Source organism: Carassius carassius, chromosome 22 (assembly GCF_963082965.1).
Source record: "Carassius carassius chromosome 22, fCarCar2.1, whole genome shotgun sequence".
Taxonomy (NCBI): Eukaryota; Metazoa; Chordata; class Actinopteri; order Cypriniformes; family Cyprinidae; genus Carassius; species Carassius carassius.
In genome coordinates, this window is record NC_081776.1 from 24,578,491 (window position 1) to 24,585,051 (window position 6,561).

The following is a 6,561-nucleotide window of genomic DNA, read 5'->3' on the forward strand; positions in this document are numbered from 1 at the left end:
GTAGCTCTCTTCGTTGGTACGAAAATTGGGTCTGTGGTAAGGTGACAGACAAAGCGAACCAGCATGCTGATAAACCATCAATGGAGACAGGTAGGCTAATTCAGCTGTATTTATACCCTAAGGTTGATTATCTTAAGTGGTTCCACCTGTGCTAATTAGGCTAAGTATCTGACGTGCTTCTCCCGAACCTTGTCATGAAACTACATTAAGACAAGCCAAATGTAACTGGCAATACTCACTACTACTTGAACTGTCCTGGCCCACGGACCTGGATGAACCTGTGCAACACAAATGTAGCCATTATCAATATTGCTAATGACCTATGCTGATTTGATATTCAATAAGACAAGCCAACTGCGACTGGCTATACTTACAACTACTTGAACGGTCCCGGCCCACGAACCTGGACCTGGACGAACCTGTGCAACCCAAAACTGAAACATCAGTTTGTTATGATCAATAGTGTTAGTTACCTGTATGCGGATTTGATCATCTAAAAATGAAAAGATAAACTCACCACTAGTTGACCTGTCGTGGCCCACAGACTTGGCTGTACCTAAGCAATGCAGAGAAGAAACATCAGTCGGAAACATCAGTCAAGTCATTATCAATAGTCCTAGTGACCTAGTGCCTGCAATGTTCAGCAATGAAAGGCTATACTCACGACTAGTTGACCTGTTGAGGCCCGCAGAACTGGGTGTACCTAAGCAATGCAGAGCAGTCAGTCATTATCAATAGTGTTAGTTACCTGCATGCTGATTTGATATTCTAAAAATGAAATGTTTAACTCACCACTAGTTGACGTGTCGAGCCCTGCAGACCTGGCTGTACCTAAGCAATGCAGAGTAGAAACATCAGTCAGTCATTATCAATAGTCCTTGTGCCCTGCTTGCAATATTCAGCAATGAAAGACTATACTCACAGCTAGTTGACTTGTCCTGGCCCACAGACCTGGGTGAACCTAAACAAACCAAATTGTACACTAAGTAGACATTGAAAACGCCTCTTTTACCGCCGCACGTACCGCGGCGGCGGCGGTATAAAGTGCATTTGCAGCTTTTGACCGCTGAGTGGCGCTTTAACCACAAGTTATCAGCCTCAATGATGTGTTACATTTGACTGCTTCAGTCAGGTAAAATGAAAGAAAAACACTATAGTTTAAATATTTAATATTTAATATTCACAGATGAAAGTTTGGTATTTATGAAGTTATGTGCATTTCTTAGAACGAATTCAAGCAGGATAAATGTTAAGCCTGTGTCTGAGTCTGTGCTTATATTTTCTAAGCTACATGGTATTAAACCATATTTTAGATTTGACACATTTAAAAGGTGTGCTGTATTATTTATATTATATTAATTATCCGTTATATTATTCAAAAGAAATTGTGGTTTACTTTGCATCGGAGCATTAAAAGTGGTAGCCTATTTTAGGGGGGTAGGCTACATGGATTTATATGCAAGATGTCAATATTTTAATATATTATGCCTATATTTTAATTAATATTTTAAATATAAATATATTTTTTCCTTTAATAAAACAACATGCATTTTTGTTATTCGTTACCTGTCGAACTTGTTTTGTAAAATTTCTTTGTCATTTGAATATTGATTTAAAAATCAGTTTAAATCATAAATCTGATTTTTTCTTTCTAAAAAAAAAAAAAAAAATGATGTTACCCTACTTTAAAAGCAAGTAAAGAAGGTTCCCTTTAAAATCACTTTAGTTGTCAATTACTAAAGGTTTTTTTTTTATATCGTGTGAATGTTGTTGATTATAATGAGAGAACTTGAGTTTAATCGTGAGGACGTTTTATTAATTCTTTAGAGTTTCAAAGATTTAATCGTGCCGGTTTAATTTTTCTTGTTTTAGGCAAATTAGGCCTAAATAATGGGAACGAAATTATACAGTGCTTCACGTTTATACATGCAACAATTTCTTAATCAGTTTACAGACAAATGTCTTTTTCCCAATAAGTTATGTCAAAATAAAGGACAGGTAACGAATAACAAAAATGCATGTTGTTTTATTAAAGGAAAAAATATATTTATATTTAAAATATTAATTAAAATATAGGCATAATATATTAAAATATTGACATTTTGCATATTAATCCATGTAGCCTACCCCCCTAAAATAGGCTTCCACTTTTAATGCTCCGATGCAAAGTAAACCACAATTTCTTTTGAATAATATAACGGATAATTAATATAATATAAATAATACAGCACACCTTTTAAATGTGTCAAATCTAAAATATGGTTTAATACCATGTAGCTTAGAAAATATAAGCACAGACTCAGACACAGGCTTGACATTTATCCTGCTTGAATTCGTTCTAAGAAATGCACATAACTTCATAAATACCAAACTTTCATCTGTGAATATTAAATATTAAATATTTAAACTATAGTGTTTTTCTTTCATTTTACCTGACTGAAGCAGTCAAATGTAACACATCAGAGAGGCAAAACTGACGTCTATTTGCGAAAATGTGCTTTGATGCGCTTGTTTGATAACTTGTGGTTAAAGCGCCACTCAGCGGTCAAAAGCTGCAAATGCACTTTATACCGCCGCCGCCGCGGTACGTGCGGCGGTAAAAGAGGCGTTTTCAATGTCTACTTAGTGTACAATTTGGTTTGTTTAGGTTCACCCAGGTCTGTGGGCCAGGACAAGTCAACTAGCTGTGAGTATAGTCTTTCATTGCTGAATATTGCAAGCAGGGCACAAGGACTATTGATAATGACTGACTGATGTTTCTACTCTGCATTGCTTAGGTACAGCCAGGTCTGCAGGGCTCGACACGTCAACTAGTGGTGAGTTAAACATTTCATTTTTAGAATATCAAATCAGCATGCAGGTAACTAACACTATTGATAATGACTGACTGCTCTGCATTGCTTAGGTACACCCAGTTCTGCGGGCCTCAACAGGTCAACTAGTCGTGAGTATAGCCTTTCATTGCTGAACATTGCAGGCACTAGGTCACTAGGACTATTGATAATGACTTGACTGATGTTTCCGACTGATGTTTCTTCTCTGCATTGCTTAGGTACAGCCAAGTCTGTGGGCCACGACAGGTCAACTAGTGGTGAGTTTATCTTTTCATTTTTAGATGATCAAATCCGCATACAGGTAACTAACACTATTGATCATAACAAACTGATGTTTCAGTTTTGGGTTGCACAGGTTCGTCCAGGTCCAGGTTCGTGGGCCGGGACCGTTCAAGTAGTTGTAAGTATAGCCAGTCGCAGTTGGCTTGTCTTATTGAATATCAAATCAGCATAGGTCATTAGCAATATTGATAATGGCTACATTTGTGTTGCACAGGTTCATCCAGGTCCGTGGGCCAGGGGGGTATTCCAGAAAGCAAGGTTAACTTACCATTTGGTAAATCATAACCTCTGGGTTGATTTACCCCAAACCCGCATACCATGAGTATGTCGGTTCCAAAACACCTGAGAAGAGTAAGTTTAATCAACCTCCTACTGGTTACCCAGAGTTAATGCGCGTGCATAAAGGCATTTTCAATGGATCGCCGATTTCACGAGTCAAAATGGAAAATGACAACGAAAAAAAAAGAGCGGCATACTTTACTGAGGCGGAGTTGGAGGTTTTAATGCACGCATACGAAGAATTCAAGCCAATAATAATGAAAAAAAGCAATACGGCTGCATGGGCTAAAGAAAGAGAGTTGGCTTGGCAAAAAATAACGGACAGAGTAAATGCGTGAGTGTATTAAATTGCAAATTTTATATTGCCTTTATTATAGTGCACAATAATTAAACACCCCTTCCGCATCCTTTTGACTGTTAAATCACTACGAAAGCATTTGCTTTTCCTGCCATTCATTTCTTCAGATTAAAATAGTGTATATTGACTAGGAATATATGGTTTCTTATTTAATAAGGTGTAATCCTTCTGGAGCCAGAAGAACTTTGAGCCAAGTCAAAATGAAACACAAAAACATTCTGCAAAAAGGTAATATTTGATTACACAATTACTGAACTATTTATTAAACATGATTTAGTATATTCTTTCTGTCATGTAGCTAATAGAAAGAAGGCTGAAGCCCGTCTAACTGGCGGGGGCCCACCACCACCTCCCCTAACCCCATCTGAGGAGCTGGCTCTGTCCCTTAATAAAGGGCGACCAGTGGTTGCTGGCATTCCAGGGGGCACTTCATCACACACACCATGCACCACAAGTAACATGGTGACATGTAAGTTTGCCACTGTGATTTGTTCTCATTATGACTTAATAAATTACTCTCTGTCACTTATAAAGGCTTTTTGAACATGCTTAACGTTTTTATGCAGGCTTACATTATTTAACTACATATGATGTATAGGCTACTGTGGTCTTAGTTATATTGCTTTGATATTTTTTCCTGCATTATTGGTTTCTCTTTGATAATATTGAAAATTGTATGGGTTGTATTTTCTTATAGATACTGACAGAGGGATTGTATTATTGGACCCTACAGAAAGAACACAGTCTGTCACAGCTGTAAGTGTTTTGTTGTCAGGTACCTTTAGTTGCTTTTAGATATTTTTTATGTTTATTTTTGCCAGATAATGTATACTTGCATATTTCCACTTAAGGATGAAGATGACGATGAAGAGACCACATCTGCTGTGACAGAAGTGGACAATGCTGGTAGATCCACTGAGGTATGATGCACACCATTATAATGTATGCCCCCTTTTTACATTAGAGTAACAAACTGTCATTGTCCTTTCACAGTACATACCTGGGGATTTGCCCACAGATGAAGGTCCTTCAACCTCAATGCACAATCTAACCAGAGTAAGAATTTGAGTGCAGTTGTCCATATTTTACTTTTATTGTCTGACAGAATCTCATTCATTAAACTTTTTTTGCCTTCCTAGTTGCCAGCAAAGGAGCTGTATAAGGTCCATCTTCAAAAACAAATAAGAAAAAGTGACATGGAGATGGACCTTATACAGCTTCAAATTAAAAAAGCAAAACTTGAAATTGAATTACTGGAGCATCGCCTTAAGGTGAGAACTTCTGATTAATCTGTTGCATGTTAAAAGTGTTGTGTATATAAAGCATTGTAATAAAAAAACAACAAATTTTATTTCAAGCTTGTTTTGCTTCATTTTATTTCATTTTTACTTTCATTGTTTTGCAGGAAATCAAGAAATGAACTGCAGAGCAGACCAGTGCAAACATTTTAATAAAAGTAATTTTGACAAATCCTGTCTCTCAATAGTCTTCCATCTCTGTTGTGTGCAAAACCCTGTTGGGGTTCCTCTGGGCCATCTTCCTCAATCCAAGGAGGGTGGCTCTCTCCTCTTATAGTGGCAATGTTGTGAAGCACAACACAAGCCACTATGATGTCGCATGCCCTCTCTGGACTGACCCGGAGCCCACGCAGACACTGAAACCTAGACTTCAGGATCCCTATGGTCATCTCCACCTTGGCCCGTGTTCGGCTGTGAGCCAGGTTAAAGCGGGTCTGTGGTCCGGGATCAGGTTCAGGGTAGGGTGTCATTAAATAGGGCAGACAAGGGTATCCTCTGTCCCCCAGCAAGTAACCATTGTACTGTCCTGTAATGATTCAAGTGTACAATACAAATATAGTAAAAAAAAAAAAATTATACAGCAAAACATACCCTCCTGAAATGCCTGACATAATGATGACTCGCGTAAAATTCTGGCATCATGCACAGATCCTGGCCATTTTGCCTCCACATTAGTAATGATGTGGGTTGCCTCACATATTACCTATAGTTAGTGGGAAAAAGTAATGAGTTTAATGATTTTAACAAGACAAAAAATTAGGAACACAAAATGAAATTGTTACCTGCACATTGATACTATGAATGGATTTCCTATTAACATAGTCTCCCTCATTTACTGAAGGAGCTTTAATAGGAATGTGTGTGCCATCAATGCACCCAATTACATTTGGAAATCCTGAAATAGAAAGTCATATATGGAAGTTTAAAGTGTGTGTGTGTGTGTGTGCAGGATGAATACATGTATAGATATAAATAGTATGACTACATATTTAATATGCGTCATAGATTTTACTACAAAGGACAAACCTGCCACTCTGTGGAATTCCTCTTTAATAACACGCAGAGGTTTATGGCCAGGGAACTGTACAAATGTGTGTAAGAATCGTTTAAGTGCCTGACATACTGTGCGAATGGCTCTACACACAGTTGCCTTTCCCACATGCTCTGCATCGCCCACATTGTACAAAAAATGCCCTGACGCGAAAAACCGAAGTGATATGCACAGAATGTTCTCTGTTCTAAGCGCAGACCCGCGGTTTGTGACATTTGCAATATGTGGTCTCAAGAGATGTTAAATAAATTAACGAATCTTTTGAAAATCGATAACGCTCTTTCAAATAATCATTAGGAAATGAAAATACATCAATTCGCGGTCTTATAACTCTCTCCCGGCGAAAAAAACCTCGTATAATTTGTGCCTCCACGTCCACAGGATCGTCATCAAAAGGGCACGCCATACTCAGTAACCTTCTGAAACAAACTAACCCTGGAACATAACCTGCTACCGAGC

At 38.0% G+C, this 6,561-nt stretch overlaps 1 long non-coding RNA gene across 1 annotated transcript; it reads right to left on the bottom strand.

The window, feature by feature from the left end:
• Window positions 1–238: 238 nt before the first annotated feature.
• Window positions 239–980, bottom strand: LOC132099172 (uncharacterized). Its single transcript, XR_009423044.1, has 3 exons — window positions 923–980; window positions 375–419; window positions 239–278 (listed from the first exon to the last, which is right to left on the bottom strand). It is a non-coding gene; the product is annotated as an uncharacterized LOC132099172 (long non-coding RNA).
• Window positions 981–6,561: the final 5,581 nt, after the last annotated feature.